The 21,672-nt window shown below is 45.8% G+C and overlaps 2 long non-coding RNA genes across 5 annotated transcripts in view; one reads left to right on the forward strand and one right to left on the reverse strand.

The window, feature by feature from the left end:
- The window catches only part of LOC143267030 (uncharacterized), a 163,757-nt gene that overhangs the window by 97,898 nt on the left and 44,187 nt on the right, over positions 1 to 21,672 (reverse strand). The gene's annotated exons all lie outside the window — the stretch shown is intronic.
- On the forward strand, positions 6,882 to 11,068 carry LOC143267029 (uncharacterized). Its single transcript, XR_013041951.1, has 2 exons — positions 6,882 to 7,103; positions 7,631 to 11,068. It is a non-coding gene; the product is annotated as an uncharacterized LOC143267029 (long non-coding RNA).

Raw genomic sequence — 21,672 nt, forward strand, 5'->3', positions numbered from 1 at the left:
ATGCATACCACACACAAACACACACATAAAAATGAAAAAAAAAAACCATAAGAAACAAATAGAAACATTAGGGATGGAGGAGATAAGTGAGCATCCAGAGCAGGCTCTTGGACTGGTGCTGTCAGGAGCATTATCCAGGCTACTGACCCAGCCTGGAGGTTCCAGACAGAGGTGGTGGAGGAGCGATGAGGCAGAGGAGGCCACTCCTGCATTCACCAGGCTGGAGCCAAACTGCCAGGTGGAGAGATTCACCATGGAGCTCAAGCCAAGGCCATCTGCATTCACTTACCCTGACCAACATCTTGAGTTCCAAGGGCTCAAGCGCTTCAGGGCCCTGAAAGGACTCACACTAAATAGTATCTCGATGAGTTAAGTGTGAATGCATCAGAAACAAATGTTTCTCAGCACACAGCCAGGCCTGAAATAAGCAAATAAAAGAGACAGAAGGACAGCAGCTTCAGAGGTGGCAGTGAAAGGGTCCTGCTGTTCCGTCGCACAAAATGAACTTTTGGAAGATATGTGATTGACTTGCTGATCTCCTTCACAGACAGCCAGGGCTTCTGGGCCCAGTTCTTTAATATTCAAATGACTCTGAAAAATATTTCCCCTCCTGGAAAGCAGAGGGAGAGGAAACCTTTGAAGCCCTCCAAGTTATTTAATTGTTTCTTCTCTCCAAAGGTAAGGCAGTATATTTTTAACCAGTATTAAATAAACATTTTCTTAAATGGTATGTTCAAAGCTTTTTGGCCTCTGATGTTGGTTTGGGGCTTTGTTTTGTTTAGTGTGGAATGAGTAAAGATGGTGCTTTTGCTTGTCCAATGTCCTAAAATCACTGAACACAGATTCCAGAGAGAGTGACAAATGGGCTCTGTGTGGCCTACTTGGGGACAGAACACAGGTGGCCTGGGATCCAGGTCCACCTGCAAGGCATTCTGCTCTCACCATGGGGCACTGGATTCAGCAACCCTGGGCACCAGCTGTGCTGAGGGTGTGAGCTCATGAGAATAGCTCCCATTTGATGACAATGGCTACCTCCCTGGGGACACTCAGTGACCCCTCCTGTCCTTGGAAATAAGGGACAGCAAGAGCCTGTGGAGTCAACAGCTTCTGTGCAAAGACCCAGGGGGACAGTCAAACACTTAGGAAGGATTTTCCTTAAGTGGCATAATTTGGGAAACAGTCCACACAGGCACAATCCAGGAAGATCACATGGGCATGGGACATGGGACAGGGCCCATATAGGTACTGAAATAGGATGATAATGACTCTCAAATACTCTACGTTCAGTAACATTCACGCCCCCCAAAAAAAAACTATTAAAGGAATTATCAAAAAATAGAATTCACACATTGGGAGATAGGACCAGTGATTTCAGAAAAACTATGTTCCGAGTAAGACATGTCAAATACAAGGTGCAGTAACAGAGAAAGGTCGCAGGCCTTCCCCTATGTAGCTTACGTATGTATGAAGCACTATATTGCCTCATTTAGTTCTGGCAATAGTCTTATGAGATCATTAAACACATTTTACAGATTTTTTTTTTTAAAGAAAATAAGCCACAGACAAAATGACTGCCCAAGGCCATGCAGCTGGCAAGTGAGGGCTTCAGACCAGCTCTCTCTGCTTCATTCCAAAGTCCATGTTCTTAATCGCAGCCTATCTGGCCTGTCGGGCTGCACCCAGGAGCATAGGCTTAACTCTAATGGACCCAGGAAGTCTGATGGAGACAGGTTCTAGTAACTAAAGGACCACCAGATTCTATTTTGTATGCCACTCTCTTCTTCCAAAATTATGCACTTTGTTGACTTTTATTAACATGAAATAATTCTCACTTATAAACTAGAAAACGAAGCTCGGCAGCCATAGGCAACTGGCTAATCTTTCCTTAATAATCTTTCCAAAATAGAAGTGCTTGACACCTTTATTTCCTTAACTTTTTATTCTGGAATAATTTTGGATTAAAAGAAAAGCTGCAGATTAAAAAGAAGTTCCTATGCTTTTACCTATCTTTGGCTCATGCAAACTTTTTACGTAACCACAGCATATTTGCCCAAACAAAGAAATAAACAGAAACTGATGGCTCAGTGGTTAAATACACTGGCTGGTCTTGCTAAGGACTGGGGTTCGGTTCCTGGCCACCTATGGTGGATCACAGCCACCTGTAACTCCAGTTCCAGAGGACTCTCCTCGGGCACTATACACACGTGCCGCAGACATGGGTGCATGAAAAACACCGTACACAAAAAATTTTTAAAGATAAATTTTACAGTGAAATTACACTACAGATTTTATTCAAAACCTAATTTCCCCCACCTATTTCTTCTCCCTATCTCACACTCTAGTTCGGGATTCAATGGAGTTGACACCCACTATTTTCCGGCAGACTGCACTGAAGAATGAATCAGAGATACATTTCTATGTTGAAAAATGTAAATGCATGGCGTGACTTCCTAATATTCCACTCTGGGGATGGGTGGTACTCTCCTCCTAAGTGCTATTTCCCTTGCCTTCATCCCTCAGTGTTGCATAAATGCAAAACAGACAAGCTCCCCATCAGGGTGTGTCCTCGACCCATCACTTATGTATGTACCACACACACAGTTTCCAGTTTACATCTTCTCCTTTACTTTACCACTGTCTCCTCCAGAAAGCTGGGACCCGTTTGCCTTCCCAGCAGCAGATGATGATGATAGATTCACCTTGGACAAGAGACAGCCCTCCCTTCACTCCTCAAGTGAGTTAGCATAGGAAGAGTTAATGAACTTCTAGGACAACCATTTCCCCCACAGACCAGACTGATCAATTCCAACCAGTGCCTGAAAGTTAAACTTCTACTCTCGTGGACTCCAACTGGTACACGGTCTCCTCTCTGGGACCAACAGACAGACATCTTCGGGGTTTTGGTATTCCAATCATGGAATTACCCCTACTGAGTTTAATTTCCTTCTCATCTCTTGGTAGTGTCTAGTGAAACTCCCCGAAGGAGAAAAGCGTTGAGCCAGCCCTGTCAGTGCAAGCGGCAAGAAGGATAAGAGCACGTGATGGGCAGCAAAGTAACATATCGTTCTTCTTCTTCTTCTTCTTTTTTTTAATGTCCAATAAGAAGGAGGTGGGAAGACAAGGAGAAGGGTGAAGGTCAAAAGTGAACCACCACCTGTCCAGCACACCACAGTCTTCCTCCCAGGGCAGATCTCTTTTATTCAGAGATTCATGTTCCATGCAAACCACGTCATCCCCATGCTCAGAAATACACCCAACGCTATATATTTGGGTGATTGGAAAAGAGGTGCCTGGGAGGGTTTAGAGCCACTGAGCCGTGCCCCATGCCGGGGAATTCTTATGTGCCATTCTGGCCCGCAGAAAGGAAAATAAAAAGAAAGAAGGGAGAAAAAAAGAAAGAAAACAAGCTACTGGGCAGAGGGAATGCTCTCTGATGCCAAGCTCAGCTTGAATTAATACACAACACAACCTCTTAAAGCGGGACACTGCTCTAAACTAAGAGTCTCCAAACGTAACTGATGAAAAGCATCAGGAAGTGGAGACTGTTCTAGAAGGAAAATAGCAGCCACACGAGCTATTTTCTTCCCTCTGGTGTTTGTGATCCTGTCACTCTGGTCAAGGCCACATCTTCAAGTCACTAGGGCGATGTCTTTGAAGCACAAGGGTACTGGTGTGGGTTCTACATCCTCAGTAAGAACAATCCCCATGAGCTAAGGCTGGCTGTCTCCCAGGGCCTCTGTGGTCTGCTATAGTGACTGGTAGGATGTGTTCCAAGTCTGAATTCTGCCCAGAAACCTCAGGAGGATCTGCCTTCTCAAGAGAAAAGGCTAATTGGTTACAAGGACATCTGTCCAAAAGACAACCATGGCCCTTCCTTACAGGGTTCTCTGGTCACCAGAGAGGAGAAGACATCCGATAAGGGACAACACAGAGAGTCTAGTGGCTTTCAGATCACAGGAAGAATGCTCCAGGATCTAGTATGCAGCAGGTGACGTAAAGAATACTTAAAAGAGTACATGTAGAGCTGGGTGTGAGGTGTACACCTGTAATCCCAGCACTCGAGAGGCTGAGGAAGGAAGGCCATGAGTCCAAGGCCACATGGCTACGTGGCCATATCTCAAAACACACACACACACACACACACACACACACACACACACACACACACACACACGAAAATCAATCAAGAGAAATAATAAGCACACATATTGTTCACCTGACTGAAATGTGCTAAAGGGTCCAACACACACACACACACACACACACACACACACACACACACACACAAATGGTAACTATGAGAAGTAATGAATATGTTGGTTATTTTAATTACATTACTCATTTCACTATGTATGCATATTATATGTGAATATATATTTATGGATACACATATAGATATATATCATATCGCCATGTCACGTGTATTCCTTGAACAGATTTTTTGTTAAATGTACTTCATTGAAGCTGTAAAAAGAGCAAAAATAAAGACAATACTTTTTTTGGTTGGCTGATGCTCAGCTTAGCAAGTATGAGCTCAATGGGTCTCTGCAGAGAGAGGTAAAATCCTTAGAAATCAGAGCTCTGTTCTCAACAGTCTTTTCTAGGGAGAAATGGTACACCTGTCTAAATTGTATGAGTCTATCAGTTTTGACATTTATGTGATTCAGTCTTATCAACCAATATTGAAATACAAGCAAGACTAGAATGTTCTGAATTTGTGGGGAAGGGAGCTCTGCCATGGGGAGAATCTGACCCAAGGGCCTTGCTCACTCATGCGAGTCTTGACCAAAGCCACCAGCTGTCAGTGGTGCGTGCGTGTGTGCGTGTGTGTTTACCATTTTAATTATAAATAGTTGTGTATCTTCTGTTGGTGTCAATTGTGAAAAGGCCCCTTACCTGTAAATAAAACAAGCCACTGGAATCAAATACAACTTGCAGACAAAGCTGGACACTGAAGAATAGCTACAGTGTGACTGAGCAACATGGAACTCTACTCCAAAAGACAAACTTCTTGGGGGGGGGGATACAGATGGTGGGAGGGGAGATGGGGGCCAGCAACTGAAGCAAGCTCTGTGTAGGTCCCTAGAAAAGTAGGACCTCATAAAGATGTTGTCAGCTCGGGATCCAGCAGAGCACCCAGAATTCCACTTGAGATGACGTCACAGGATAAGCAAGTCCCCAACACTCAGGCTCTCGGGCTTTCTACTCCAGTGGAGGTAGGTAGGATGTTGAAGAGCCCAGGACTGGCTTCAGAACAACTGCTGATAATACGATGGCTGGGGTTCTCAGGGGGATACTTGTCTGGGCCTCCAAATCAGAGAACAAGCGGAGTTATTTAGAGAGAGCCATGCTGCTGCCATTTGTAAACCACCAGCAGACAGATTTATATTTATCAGTGTAAAGTAAATACCTGTGAGAATATCCCAGTGTTTCCAGTCTGGCTTGCTTGGTTCATCTGGTCTACCTGGGGACCCTGAAGAAGTACATGTGCTAAACACAAGAACATGTTCTAGGAAGAAGTCCCACCCTTTCCCCTTCTCCAAGGTTCTCCTGTTGCATAAAACTAGACCTGGGGCAGCAGCCATATTTCCTATAGACTGGAGAAGAAAGAGGGAGGGGCCACTATGGAATAGGAGACCCTTCCAAAGATAAACGCAAGAGTGGGCAAAACCAGTAAAGCAGCCCAAGAGGCTAACAGTGTTGAAAGAGCCAAGCAGAGGAAGTCACGTGGGTGGTCCCCAATCCAAAGGCTGCTTCCTAGCCTTCCATGGCCCTCTTACTCCCCTACCAGAGGATAAGTGGGGTAACTTACTTTCTGGGTTGCTCCCACCAACGCTGGAGGTGAGCAGAGAGTGGAGCAGGGTAAGAGAGCAACTGTGCCAGATTATTCTGGAAGCAGCCTGCCCTCACCACCAAGGCCATCCTGCCATAGACGACAGACAGTATGAGCTGAGTACCCCAGAGCTCCCACACCAGTCTTAATAATAATAATAATATATATATATATAAGTTCAGATTGGGATGAACTCTCCAAGAGTTGGCAATCTGCAATATAGGATAGCTAACAAACTTAAGAGAGCCATGGTAGAGCTGGACCCTGCCAGAGAAACCCTTGTTGATCTGCCCTTGACTTCCGATAAGTTAAACCTAATTCTCACTTATAATGCTAAGGCTTAGAATGTCTCTCAGCACAGCCCAGAGATCCCACTCATCTCTTCCCCAGCAGCCAGACCCAGGCTTTCCTCATCTCTCAGGAGACCGTGATAGACGCCTTCTTCCAGCTGACTCTAGCCAGAACTTCTGAGCACTGCCATTATTATAGTCCTGGGTCTCTTTAAGCAGCCACTGCCAGGACTGTGGGGGATTCGTGGTGATTCAGCCCTGGCCCAGTGAGCTGGACACACAATCGCTCAGCCAGGACATGGCCATGAGCCTGCGAGCTGCTGCGAGAAAACAAAGCTGTTCTCGGGCCTTCTCAAGCTCCCCCTGACCCCCGCTGCGTTCGATGGGCAGGCAGATTCTGTTCAGCCTCTATCCCCAAGGTGGACTAAGGCTAGCTTCACTCTCTTGAAGGTTTGAAGACAAGACAATTGTTCCAGCAGAGAAATCAGACAACTGACAGGAAAGAAAAGAATTTAAAAAAAAAAAAAAAAAAAACAAGCATGTTTCATTCTCCCTTCAGGAAGCTTATCTGTGTGGAAGCAGACTGCTCATGTTCTCCTCTTTGGAGGGGGGAGGGGGGCAGAAAAGAGAGTTATCAGCCCTATTCAAATGTGCTGGTCCTGGGAGCTCAGAAGCACTGCTTTGAGAACTCATTGGCCAGCTTCCACCCTGTTTCCAAGCAACGTGACATGCAATCCATCCATCGGAACCTTATCACGGAGTCAGTGAGCCGGAAGGCAGGCGCTGAAGAGCTAGCTCTCTGCCCAGACTCCCTACACTCAAGTCTGTGGGGAGGCTCATGCAGAATGAGAAAGAAGGCACAGTCTTTACCCAGGGCTCACAGTGACCCCAAGAAGAAGAGAATGAGGCCAGACCTGGTGGTGCAGACCTGGGATCCCGGATACTCGGGAGACGGTGGTAGAAAAGATCAAAAGATCAAGGTCTGTCTGGGCTGGAGTGAGTTCAAGGACGACCTGGGAACTTAGTGTGACCCTGTCTAGGGAACTGAAACGGAGGCTGGGCAGTAGCTAAGTGATGAAAGGTTGCTTGGCATGTGTTAAGCCCCGCATTCAACCCCAGGTATGGGAAATGAGACAAAGAACAGGGAAAGGGGGACAGGGGGAGGAGAGGGGGAGGGAGTGAGGGGGAGGAAAGAGGGAAAGCGGAAGGGGGAGGGAGGGAGAGAGGGAGGGAGGGAGGGAGGGAGGGAGGGGATCTAGACTCTTAAAGGTGAGGTATGATTATTTGAGCAGGGCTGAGGCCAGGCAGCTCAGGCCAGGACATTGCCCGCGTACTACCTTCCTGTTCCACAGATCCCTGGTGTAGATCATGCAAGGGTCCTGCAAGAATGTGCACTGGGAAGGGAGAGCAAGAGTGTCTGACCTCTTTGCCTCTCTTACAGTTATGACCATCCTTAAAACACACAGGGCAAAGATCTAACAACTGTCCCTCAATTTCCCCAAAGCAGGACACAAGGTGGTCCTTCATCTGTGTCTGTCTCCGAGAGCAATTCCTGCACTGCTTGAAAGCCACTGCAGCTCAGGGCCTGCATGCTGAGTCTGGACATCTGAACGTACTGAAGGCCCTGAGCACAGTCCTGGCAGTGGCTGCTTAAAGAAACCCAGGGCTGTAATAACAGCAGCGATCGGAGGTTCTGGCTAGAGTCGGCCGTGAAATCAGAGTTGCAGTGTTCCAAGCCTGCTTCTCAGGGAGACCTGAGACAGAAAAGCCAGAATTAAAAGTCAAACTGCACCAAACACCAACCACGGGTGACTACGACTGTATATAAACCACACTGCAGCAGATCTGACCTGAAAAGCAAGTGCATAGGGTCCCGTGCTCTAGCGAAAACTGCACACATATATACTCACAATGGTACAGAGGTGCTTGAGGGTAGCCCTTAGCTTTTTTAAATTGAAAAGAAAAAGGAGCCTCCTTTAGGACTCAAAAAGTGAGTTCAAACAGCCAAGCAAGGCAACCGCAGTCCCCCTCAGGGCCCTTCCCCAGGAAGGTACCTGACCTAGGTATGTGTGACTCCCTGAAAAGCCACCAAGCACTGGCCAAGAATGGGCACCACAGCTGGGCAGCGGGCAACGCCCAGGAGGCAGTCCACCCCCTCTCTTCACACCACAGGACACACCGGCCAAGGGCCAATGATCCCCAGGCATGAAACCAAATGAACAAAGAGGTTACACAACTCAGTCATCACACAAGAGCCAAGACAGGACCTGACGTCATAAGCCCACCAACGTCTCCCCAGCCTTTCGTGTGAGCTCACATGATAAATAAACAACCGTGATTAATCAGATTATAAATATATAACAATAAACAGTATAAACATAATAATAAACTTCACAGAACCATACTTGAGTCCATAAAGTTAGTTTTCCGCCAACATCAAAAGGGGCAAGGCATTCAGGGGGACCTGTTAACTCTTTCCTACTTCCTGGAACCCACGGAGAGTCACGCAAGATTAACGCGCCCTGTCACAATGGCCCTGCAAGGTTGGCTTGGTGGAATCGAAACATCGGTGAATGCAGGGTGGCTGCAGACTGGGACGAAGTGTACAGATGGGATGGCAAAATAAAAAGAGGAAAGTGGCAAGAAATGAGGACACTTAGCTGCTGATTTGGATAGAAGCAAGGTTTTCCTCTTTGTCCCACATCTAAGTTGGAGGCCTTTCAGAGTCCTGAAAACCATGACATGCATCTAATTTAAAGACACACTAAAGTCCTATGGACTTCCTAAAACTTTCCAAAAGCTCAAACATGGCAAACACCAGTGGGTGAGGATGGAGGGTACTCTTACGGATCATTTCTTCAGTCCAGATTTTACTAACAATCGCTGGTGGTTCCACGGTCGGAATCACAAGGTACTACACACAGTGACTGACTGCTATTAGTGAATTCATTCACCCCGGCCCCAGAGAAGATGTACTGTCAATCCCGTCACATGGGTGGACATACCAAGGCCACACAGCCAGGTGATGGCAGAGCCACAACTCCAAAATCCACACCCTAACTTTATACTGACTCTGATTGAGGGTAGAGGGCTGCTACAGGATATGCTCAGCTCCAGTGTCCGAGAGGAATGCTCTCCACCGTTGTCAGGTTTGGAAAGGGAAACTGGATGGGCAGTAACTGTGGGAAGACCTGAGAGACGGAGACCTGGTCATTTCAGCAAACTAGAAATGACCTTGCTGAATACACAAGGGGAAGTCAGCCATTGATGGTGACACCAGGAGTCCACGCTGCCAGGCACAAGGAACTGCTGCCAGAAACAAGTTAAGCCACCCACCAGCTCCTACCAGTTTCCACGCTGTCCCTTGGAAGACCTGAGCTTCGGAAGGCAAACATGGATTGCAGGACCTTGACGACATCTTGCTCAGGAAGAGAAGCTAAACATACAGGGCACACAGTGATCCTGTGTGTGGCAAATCCATAGACAGGCACATATACACAGATCAGTGGTTGCTGTGGGTGGGGCAGACTGTCTGGTGAGGATGGGAACAACTGCCAAGGCATGGAGTTTCCTTTGGAATGGTATGTGTCTCTGTCCAAACGCTTCAAAAATGCAGATATTAAATACATGCAACTTTTGCATGTCAATTATAGCTTAAGAAAAGTGGAGGTAGTCAAGGCTGTACAACACTGTGAATGTCCTTATTGCCGCTGAATTATACTGTGAAATGGTTAGAAGGGTCGATTTGATATTATATGCATTTTACCACAGCTAAAAGGAAGCAACTCTCTACAGAGCCTCTGACCTTATTCAATCAAGCATGAGACCTACTCACGGAGCCAGGGCTCGGGCTCTGTGACCACTGAGCTCAGAACTGGACGTTCCCCTAAGACCCTCAAGGTTTATACAGTCATGTTTAGAGAGAGGGTGGGGCAGGCGCGAGGGAAGGAAGGAGGGCGCCAGCAGCCAGCAGCTGGCCAGGAGCTAGAGCAGCCTCCTGGGCTCAGGCAGCCCATGCCCTGCAGCCCCCTGGCCTTGGCCCACCTGGCAGGCATCACGGCTACTTTCATGAGGCTGGGAGCCCAGTGTCCTTGGTCTGCATTAGAGAGTCAACAACCATTTATCTGGAGCGGGCGAACAAGGCGGTGCGGTGGCAGAACTCTGACAATATTTAATGACTGGGGGTGGGGATACTTTGTAGGTTGGAGGAAGGCTGGAAAGAAAGGAACCAGGGAGGGAGCTAAGAACTCCAGGGGAAATTCTGTTGGGGGTGGGGTGGGGGTGAGAGATAAAAGGGGCTGTAAAGCAATTTTGACAAGTTAACAGACAGGTAATATTCCAGCGGTGTTTACTTAACCAGGCTAGCGCTTCACGCAGCGCAGAGGAAGCTGGGGCACGAGAGCCCGGGCAGCTGAGGCCTGCAGGCGAACAAAGATCCAGTCAGAGAAAACCAAATACAGCCAGGCCCACGCTGGCAGCCCTGTGGCCTCTCCTCCGGCTCGGAAGCCACCCGGAGATGCTTCCGGGACACCCATCTGAGAGAGAACTTCCAGCCGGGATCTTCCAGGGACCGCCACGTGGAACACAGCCTGGCTTCTAACTGCCTTTTCAGACCACCAGAGCTACATGTCCTGCATCCTTCCCACTTCAACACAAACCCACTCCTCAACTCCTCTTAGAAAGCCAGACTTATGCCAGGCTTGGTGACCCAGGCCTGTGATCTCAGCACTGGTAGACTGAGGCCAGCTTGAGCTAGATAGTAAGACCCTATCAAAAAGAAAAAAAAAAAGGAAAGAAAAAAGGAAGGAAGGAAGGAAGGAAGGAAGGAAGGAAGGAAGGAAGGAAGGAAGGAAGGAAGAAAGAAAGAAAGAAAGAAAGAAAGAAAGAAAGAAAGAAAGAAAGAAAGAAAGAAAGAAAGAAAGAAAGAAAGAAAGAAGAAAGAAAGGGAAGAAAGAAAAAGAAAACCTCAAAGTAACATAATAGCCAACTAACCAATGGAGACTTAACCCCACCACTGTCCCAGGGCTCATAATATTTACCCAATGAAATTCATGTCAGCTCTGAAATTCCACTCTACCTCACCCAGATCCAAAGCCCCATTCTGCCATCCCCTCACTCTCATAGGCTGGGTAAAGTCTATGGACCTCAATATCTGTATCGACTGAACAGCACAATAACTCCTACCAGGTCAATGTGTTGTTAATTATTATGTGTTCGTGTCACTTGTGCAAATAATATGCAAATAATCATGAGGACTAAAGAGCATGCAGATTAAAGGAAGAAAAATGGATGGATGACAGGAGGTGCCACATGTATCTTAGATTCCTTCTAGAAGTCTCTGCTGCCCAGCAGGAGGGTGATCTGAATACACCAATACAACCTATGGACTTGATTTTTAAAATCTGAGCACATTGTTGCATCTCAAGTCCTGCTCTCACAGAATAGAGAGAAATCTCTTTGCAGGCACCAGAAGAGGTGTTGTGCTGACTGAGGAGCCAGGGAAAAACACCCAAGACACCCCAGTTCTCTGAGGCCCTGGCAGGCGCACCGAGTAACTAGATATGGCTCCATGTTCATGTATTTCTCAGAGAACATAAAAGTGTTCAAAGCCATTGGACCAGCACTCGAGGGGTGCCAAGATTATGACTTCATTTCCTACAGGCTTGCCTGCCTCTGTTACAGAACACTATTTTGAGGTTGGATTATATATTTTTAGGTTATTTGGAAAATCATTGTGGCTTTAAATAATAAAATTCTGAGTGACATCTGTCAGCCTCAATTACTCTGAGCCTGCTAAGCTGCGTTTTCTTTCTCTCTTTTTTCTTCATTTTTAAAAGTGCAATGAAGTAAGTGTTACCCAGAAAGGTTTGCAAGAGTCTGCAAGGTTGTGTATTAAACACTTTATTGAAACTGGTCCCAAAGGCTTACACAAGAGACCCAGGCTACAGCCCAGGATGGTACACACAAGAACTGAACTTGATAGGAACCAGAGATACCGGCAAAGAACCACAGGGACATCTGGTTGACCTCTTCGTTGTGCCATTAGGGAAGTAGAGACCCATGGAACTTGAAAACTTGCCTTACATCCACAGCTGGCCACAGGGAAAACAGAACACAAGGTAGGTTTCCCCTAGGCTCTGTTTGGCAGAGGCTCTCCAAGTTATCCAGAGAGCCCATCATTTCTTCCAGTTCCATGACGCACACAACACATTAATAAGGTTGCCTAATGGCTGTACCAACAGCAATCTCACAGCAGCCTTCATCCCCATGAACCTCTACCCTTCCCACTTCATTTAAGAGTCAATCACTATCCTGACTTTGAAAAATGTGTCTTGTATTCTCATCATGTGAATCTTACCTAAAAGGGCTGTGGTGGTTTAGAAAGTCCCATTTGCAACACACATGGAGGATGTCTGAAAGCAAAGAGCATCCTCTAGAGAGGATTCAGTACTCAACATCTCCCTAAAGCCATTCATTCCTTCTCCCATCCACCAATACCAACAAGCCTTAAGCATCTGGGATTGTTGGAATTCCTTGTACCAGAGAAAAATATGTATACACAGGAAAGTTGCATCTAAGAGCTTGAACTGAACAGCTACGTGTGCCAAGAACACACCTGACAAAGACAAAAGACGAAATGTTCAGAGTCAAACACAGGCTAAAGAGAGGGCTCAGAGCTTAAGAAACACTTAGTGCTCTTGCAGAGGACCCCGTTCATTCCCAGCACCCATGTCAGGAAACTCAAAACTGCTTATAACCACTGCTCCAGGGAGTCTGGTACCTCAGTCCTACATGGGCACACACATATACACTCACATACAAACACAGACATACATACATACATACATACATACATACATACACATAATTAGAAATAAAATAAATCTTTAAAAATACTTGAAGAGTCAAACACAACTCTTTGGTAGCCAAGGAAAACAAAGCTAGATATTAGAAATGAAATCTGATCCCAAAGGCTTATATATGAGAGACCTAGCTACAGGCCTAGAGCAGTATACTCAAGAGCTCAATGGGGGAGGAACCAGAGATGACTGTGAAGAATCACAGGAGCATCTGGTCAACCTCGCCATTGTACCACCAGGGAAGTGGAGACCTATGAAGCTCCACCTGATGTAACCTAACCATCTGATGACATGATTCCACCCCAGTTATTTTACAATAGGAAGTATAATCAGCATGTGTATAATGTTGGAAATTTTGTTTACCCCTCAATGTCTGTCATAGCTCCATACTTCAATGTCCAAAAAAGGAAGAATAGTCAAAAAGTATTGAGTGGACATATAAATGGACCTATAAAGCAGTGGTTCTCAATCTGTGGGTTGAGACCCCTTGGGGATCAAACAACCCTTTCAGAGGGGTCACCTAATACAATTGGAAAACACAGATATTTACATTATGATTTGTGGCAGTAGCAAAATTACAGTTACGAAGTAGCAATGAAAATAATTTTATGGTTGGGGGTCACCACAACATGAGGAACTGTATTAAAGGGTTGCAGCATTAGGAAAGTTGAGAAGCACTGTTCTAGGGGAAGTCAATTAAAGGAACTAATGAGATGTGCATGTAACAGAAGTGGTACAGACTAGAAATAAATCCAAGACTTGAGAGGAGACCTCCATCTAGAATGTTCAAGGCTCTGAACTACCCTTCCATGTAAAGAGCTCTGGGCCATAGCAGGATGAGTGTGGTGTTGTACACCACACGTTACCAAAGAGCAATGAGAAGGAACAAGCCAATGAGATGCCTGCTCAGGGGCTCCAGATGAATTAATAAAGTGCTGCTATTTTTCTTGTAAGAATTCTTTCACTTCCTTAGGAAGGTTTATTACTAGGTATTTTTTTTAGCTATTATTAATGAGATATTTTTCCTAATTTCTCTCTCTGAGAGTTCATTGTTAGAATAATAAAGCTACTTTTAATATTGATTTTGTACCCTACAGATTTACTGTAAGTGTTTATTACACATAAGAGTTTTCTCGTAGCTTTCATTGGTTTTTTTTAAGTATAGACTCAATTTATTCTTCACCCTTTGAATTTTTATTCTCTTAAAATGGTATTTTAGAGTCTTAATATCACTCCAAAAATACATTTTACCCATCCCATCTAAAGCTTTCAGAGTCTACTAACTTGAGAGGTGATGAACTAATCCTATATGCCCTTGGCCTTGCCAGCAGCTGATGTCTAAACCTATGTCACCACCATGGCCATTAAGTCCAGGCTAAGCAAGCCTAATCTCATCTCCAGAAATCCAGGGAAGATGGATTGCCAAAAGGCAGAAGCATTAGGCCACACCTCAAAACTCTCTGTGCAGTGAACACTGGGAATAATCAACCTCAAAAAACAGCCTTCACCAAATCTACTTTTTTCCTTAGCAAGCTTCTGTTCCCCGTCTAAATACTGAAACTCCACCTGGAAGTCTCCGGACAGAATGTGAGGTGCTTAGTTGGGAAGACAGTAGGTGCTCAACAGTTGCAAAATGAAGATTGTTTCAGGTGCTGATGCATTTGTCTATACATGGTCAGTCTGTTCAACAGAGGATCGTTCTGCCTTGCAAAGGAAGAAAAATCTGCCACCTGCTACAACATGGAGATCCTTGAGGATGTTAAACTAACTGCAGTGAGACCATCACAAAGGAACAAAGAGGATATGACTGCTCACAGGAAGTCCCTGACCAACTCAGGGACAAAAGTGGAGTAGAAGGTGACAGAGTCTTAGTGGGGAGAGGAGAGTGGAAATTTGGGGTTTGATAGGTAGAGTTTTGATTTTATAAGGTAAAAATTCATCTTGTGGACGAATGGTGTGATAAGGTCACATGACACTATTGAAAACACTGTAGTGAGACCATTGCACTGCGCATTTACAGGCAGTTAAAATGACAAGTTTCGTGCTGTATTTTGCCACCACTAAGCACAAACAAGTGTTTGTATGTATGTGCATGCATGTACATGTGTGTGTACAAGTGCATGTACACATGTGTACATATGGAGGACAGAGGTGTGCTATTCCTTAGGTGCGATCTACCTTGTTTTTTATAACAGGGTCTAGCCTGGGGCTTACAAGGTAGACTAGGCTGGCTATCCAGAGACCCTTGTGGTGATATTGTGTTCCCCAAAATATTGTGTACCCTAATAAACTTATCTGGGGTCAGAGAACAGAGCAGCCACTAGATACAGAGGCCAGAAAATGGTGGCACACACGCCTTTAATCCTAGCATTCCTGAGGCAGAAATCCTAAGAACTTTTAAGATTCATGCTACATCTGGCGCCCAACATTCGTGGTATTAATTCATGAAAAAGCTACTTGCCTGTGGCCTTGTGGGCCCCAGCTCAGACCCGAGCTACACATTACCAGTTGTGGTGATACATGCCAGTTGGATTTACTGAAGGAGGCAGAGACAGGAGGATCCCAAGTTTGAGGCCAGCCTAGGAGGCTTGCTAAGGAGAAGCTTTGGCGGGGGCAGAGCCACACGTGGTGGTGGGACCATGGAGGCAGTGGCTGCTGCTCCAAGTTGCTGGCTGCTTCTCATCATGTTGGTGACTGCGGTGATGCTGCTACCTGGGACAAAGGGTTTACTGCTGCTTGTTCAGAGAAGAATTACCTGGACCATCATGTTACAAGAAAGCATCAGCAAAGGTCAGTTTGGAAAAGTTTGGCGAGAAAATGGTGGGAAGAAATTGCTGTGAAGATATTCTCTTCTAGGGAAGAACATTCATAGTTCTGAGAGACAGACATCAGACTGTGATTGCTCCAAACCACAGAGGAGGCACCAAAAAAAAAAAAAAAAAAATCCGCAGGGAACCATGGCCACGCCTAACAGCAACTTTGAAATCTTCAAAAGGATGATAGGACCCCACAACGATGATTCCACAAGGACTATGGTAAAGCCATTAAGCTGATTAACAACACGAAAGATCGACTTTGGACTACAAACTACTCAGGACAATTTGAGATGGCTAGCTGAGATGATCCAGCCTGACAGTCTATTTGAACAAGGACCTAAAACAAGCCCTGCACTTTCTCATTATGCAGCGACTGGACAAATGATACAGGACTTGACAATTAACCCAAAAGTTTTCTTTTTGGGATCCCCTAAAGATGTCTTCACCCCCAGAAAGCAGGAAGTAATCATAAGAAAATGACGCCCACATTCACAAGAGGTGGGGTGGAAGGTTTTTGGTTGTTAAATGAGTTATGGATAATTGTCATTGTTTATGATGGTTGGTTATAAGTTGTTAATTGTTATTAATGATCAGGAAAAAAGCTGAACAAGGAGATTAGATTCAGAGTTTTTGTTTAAGAAAAAGAAAAAGAAAAAAAAAGAATATAGATATGAGGTAGATAATTGAATCTACTCTGAGGAAAAAGATGAAGAAATAATAGGATAAATGGGTAGATCATTGAATCTACTCTAAAAAAGGGGGGGAAGATATAAAAATGACAAAAGGTAGATTATTGAATCTATTACGAAAGAAAAAAGAGAGAATACGGATATAGTAAGATAAAAAGGGAGATTATCAAATCTACTTTTAAAAAGGAACAACTTGTTTTAAATAAGATAAGTAATGAAAATTTTTTGTCTGAGTTTATCAAATGAAACTGGACATTGTTATATATTAATGGAGTTTTTGTCTGAATCTGTCAAATGTTAATGGACTAGACATTGTTAATGTAATTCTTGACTGTGTATATTGTATATACTTTTGGATATAGTTTTTCTTGTATTAGTTATAAGCTTTTTAAAAATTTTAGACAAAAGAGGGGAAATGTGGTGATATTGTGTTCCCCAAAATATTGTGCACCCTAATAAACTTATCTGGGGTCAGAGAACAAAGCAGCCACTAGATACAGAGGCCAGAAAATGACAGCACACACGCCTTTAATCCTAGCTTTCCTCTGGATCTCTGTGAGTTCAAAGCCACACTGGAAACAGCCAGGTGTTGTAACAAGAGCCTTTAATCCCAGGAAGTGATGACAGGAAGCAGAAAGGTATTTAAGGTGTGAGGATGAGGAACTACATCCTGGTTAAGCTTTTAGTTTTTGAGCAGCACAGTTCAGCAGAGAGGCATCCAATCTGAGGATACAGGATCAGCTGAGGAATTGGCAAGGTGAGGTAGCTGTGGCTTGTTCTGATTCTCTGATCTTCCAGCATTCACTCCAATACCTGGCTCTGGGTTTGTTTTTATTAATAAGAACTTTAAAGATTCATGCTACAGACCCTCAAGAATCTGCCTGTCTCAACCTCCCCAGTGCTGGGCTTATAAACACTTACTAGTTTGTTTGGATTTTGTTCAATATGTATTATAAGAATTAAACTCAGGTCCTCATATTTATAAGGCTAGCATTTAACTGACTGAGCTATCTCCCAAGTACATTCATTCTTTTTTTAAAAAATTATTTACTTTTATTTTATGTGCACTGGTGTTTTGCCTGCATGTGTATCTGTGTGAAGGTATTGGAACTCCTGGATTTGGAGTTACAAACAGTTGTGAGCCACCATGTGGTGTGGGTGCTGGGAATTGAACCCAGGTCCTCTGGAAGAGCAGCCAGTGAGTGCTCTTTAACCCCTGAGCCATCTCTCCAGCCCCCTACCCTCATTCTTAAACCATCTTCTCCTCAACCCAATAAATACCAGGAAGGAGACTCCTTTTACCAGACATCATTTAAAAATGGTGGCGCCTCTCCTTCTAGCATAAACGCAAGCCTAGAGGCTGACACAAGGGTCTTTAAGTATTCTAGGGAGCCTGCACCACATTCTGTGGCCTTCTTCTTGAGTGTAACTCAAGAAAACCATCTCATCAGCCTGGGCAGTGGCATACAAGAAAGCAGGAACCAAAGAGAATCACATTCGATACCCAAAATCCAGGAGCAGACACTCCTGGAAGGAGGCAGGGAACACACACACACACACACACACACACACACACACACACACACACACAAGAGCAGGGGAGAGAGGGGAAGTGAGGGAGGGAGGGGGAGAGAGAGAGAGAGAGAGAGAGAGAGAGAGAGAGAGAGAGAGAGAGAGAGAGAGAACCCTAAAGACTAGGTGAGAGTAAGACTCTGATGCCAAGGCCACCCACCAGCAGAGAGAATTCTAGCTTGAGTTCTGGTTTCCAGGGGAGGATGGAGATAGGTTTCTGGGCATGCTCACTCCTACTGGAGAGGTAACAGCACACATCTCAGCTCTCTTCAGAATAGTCTATGCTGAGAAAATGAAAACATATTTCACAGGATGGAAGGGCAGTAGGCTCTTAAAACGTGGGCTGTAAATGAGCTCCAAGGTTGGTTTTGTCCTTAGAGGAAATAAAATTTATGGTTTGTCAGATAAGCAGAAAAGAAAGCCTTTGGAAGGGCAACCTGGCCAGATAAAGACCAGCAAATGCATAGAGCATCGGGGCATTTCAGCACATGAAAGGCCTTAGGATCCACCTAGGTGCATGTTAACCTATGCCAAACCTAGAAATGCCTCTGGAAGAAGGTATTTCCTCTTGGTTTGCCAGCCGGCTTTGTCTGTGAACCACCGAGCTATGAGAGTCACCCTGCCCTCCTGCGACATTAAGTCACAAGACAGGGGCTTCCTCAGAGGAAGGGGAGAGAAGTGCCAGCTGAGAGGGGAGAAGACAGTGCCCTTCACAATCCCGGAAACGCTCAATTCTGTCTTGGTTTTGATGGCTGCTACATGGAGGTACACACATAACACATTGTGCGTATTTCCTATGATTTGTTCTTCTAATAATGAGCACACACGCACATACATGGATGTTTAAAATAATCACTACAGATTTATTTTGTGCCCACCTAGTGCAAGCTATTTGTTGACAAGGGTCTGGTCTCAGTCAACAGGTCACTCACTCAGATCCAAGTCCGTCCCACCAGACCACACCCATGCAGCACCTGAAGAAAAGTCATGGACACACCATCCAAGCTTGGTGGCACAGGCTTGGAATCCTGGGAGGCTAAGGCCAGAAAACGGTAAGTTCAAGGCCTGCCTGGGATACAGAAGGAAGCTGAAGGCCACCCTGAACAGTTTAACAAGAGCTCATTGAAAAAAACTCACAAAGTAAAAGAGGACCGAGGATGTAACTTGGTGATAGGGCACTTGCCTGGCGTGCAGAAGGCCCTAGATTCAATCCTCAGAACCAGAAAAGAAAGAAGAGAAAGGAAAGGAAGAGAAGAACGGGGGGGGGGGGGGGGGGGGGCGGGGGGCTGGTTTGCAGGGGAGAAGAGAGGGAAAAAAGAAAAGGAAGCCAGTCTTTTCAAGTAGCTTGTTTCTCATTTGGACAGTTTTTGCAAGACAGAGCTTGAAAGCCAATGACAGTGTAACTGAAGATTTACCCTCAAACTGGGCCACAGGCTGTCGCAGGAAGGCTGGAGCCTTTCTTACACCAAGGAAGAGTCTTAGCATGGCAGAATGTCAGGTGTGCAGACCAGACAGTGTTCCTACTACTGCTGCCTCTTGACCACGTGACCAAACCACTTATTCAATATGTGACAGTCACGAGATGACCATAATATTACAACGAGTTCTCACACAGTATGATTGCCAGAGCCCCTCAGGGCACGAGCTACCCTACTCCAAATACAGTGTGTGTGTGTGTGTGTGTGTGTGTGTGTGTGTGTGTGTGTGTGTGTGTGTGTGTGTGTGTTTGACAACAGGTTGGGGAATGGTCACCTCTGTGTGTGTGTGTGTGTGTGTGTGTGTGTGTGTGTGTGTGTGTGTGTGTGTAGAAGCCAGGAATGAATATCAGGTGTTATTCTCTATTGACATCCATCTACCTTCTTTTTAAAAACAGGTTCTCTTGCCTTACCTGGAGCTCACTGACTGATTATATTAGCTGGCCAGTGACACCCCTGGGATCTGCCTGTCTCCCCTCTGCCTCCAAGTACATGGACTTTCAGCTATGAGCCCCTGCTCCTTGGTTTTACACAGATGCTTGGGATCTGAACTCAGGTCTTTGGGGGTGCATAGCGAGCACTTTCGCCATCTCCCAGCCCTAAATAGAGCTATTTTATAAGAGAATTAACCCCATTCATGACGGCTCCACCCTCAGGACCCAATCATCTCCCCGAGACTTGACCTCTGACTATCATCAAATGGGAATGGCAACAAGCATTCAATCCACAGCACTGGCCACTGCCTAAAAAACTATAAAAGATTCGAGCAAGGCAGACAGATGGCCCTCTCTATAGCAATGATTTCCTGCACAATGAGGAAGCTGCATGGTGGTCTTGTCCACTCTGATCCATCCCTCCCTCTCTCTCTAGTCCCTGTGGGTCTTGCCACTTTGGCTTCTGAGAAAGAAATCTGACTCTTATTTACCCAGTCACCATCCTCGAGTGGTCACTCTGCCTTAGGTCACTATGAACCTGTGACTGATACAGATTCCCAGGCCTGACCCCCCATTGCCTGAGTCAGTCTGGGGTGAGACTTGGAGTTGGCGCATGAATAGCAGGCAGCTGAGAATCACTCAACCTGGAGAACACAGGCTCCAGCTGGCGCTGGCATGGGACCCACCAGGCTCAATGACTCCGGGCTGACGGGTGTCCTTGACACAGACTGACTTTGTAACCTGGGTGGTGGCCTCCGCACCACCTTCTCTCTGTTTCAGGCCCAAAGAGAGCATCAGGCTCAACACACAAAGGGGCGTGGTGCTACAGGGAGTGTCCTTAGTACTTCTAGAATATTCTCCTTGTGTTTCACTTGCCTTCCTAACGCCCAAGCCACTACCAAGAGCTCAGAGCCAGTCACTCATTCTGAACTTCTCCAGCCTTGAGACTTTTTTCTGCCTCCTCCCTGTACACCTGCCCAAGTTCCTGCCAAGTCATCCTATGTTCCCTGCAGCTGGCACTTTCCCAGACAACCCAGAGAGGAGCAGTCTCTCAGGCCCACCCCCACAAGTCCCTCAGGATGCCCACTCTTTCAGAAGCTGCAACCAGGCCCTTTCCACCAAGGCCCATTTCCTTATGGCTTCTCTCTGTTGTCCCCTATTCTGTGGCTCATCCTTGAAAACCTGGCCGCGCCAACACCAGCCACCCCAGCAGCCACTGGTTTCTGTCTCGTCTAGCAGTGCCCATGTGATCACAAAGACTGCCTCACTAATTGCTATGGTGCCCTGGTACCCACCAAGTACCAGCAGCCACTGCTGAGTGTTTTATCATTAACTCCTCCAATTCCCACAATCGCATGGGTTGTATACAAAATTCCCATTTTACAGATGAAGAAACCAAGGCAGGGAGTTTAAATAAACTTGCCCACAGGCACAGACAAGATGATAAACACCTTGAGGACCATGTACGCATATGTGCTTAGACCTTTCTAGAATCTTCTATGACATCATTTGATAGGCACTTACCCAACTTGTATGCAGACTATGGTTTCAACAGGACATGTCCCTCTCAGGAGAGGGCACTAAGAGCTGACACAGGGCTACAGCCTGACTCTACCTCCAGTCTGAGCTCTCTGCCTCCCATCTGCCACCGTGATGTGAGCAGCGGCGAGGTCTAGCCAGCATGGAGGTGATGGTCTGTATCC

Source organism: Peromyscus maniculatus, chromosome 8 (genome assembly GCF_049852395.1).
Source record: "Peromyscus maniculatus bairdii isolate BWxNUB_F1_BW_parent chromosome 8, HU_Pman_BW_mat_3.1, whole genome shotgun sequence".
Classification (NCBI taxonomy): Eukaryota; Metazoa; Chordata; class Mammalia; order Rodentia; family Cricetidae; genus Peromyscus; species Peromyscus maniculatus.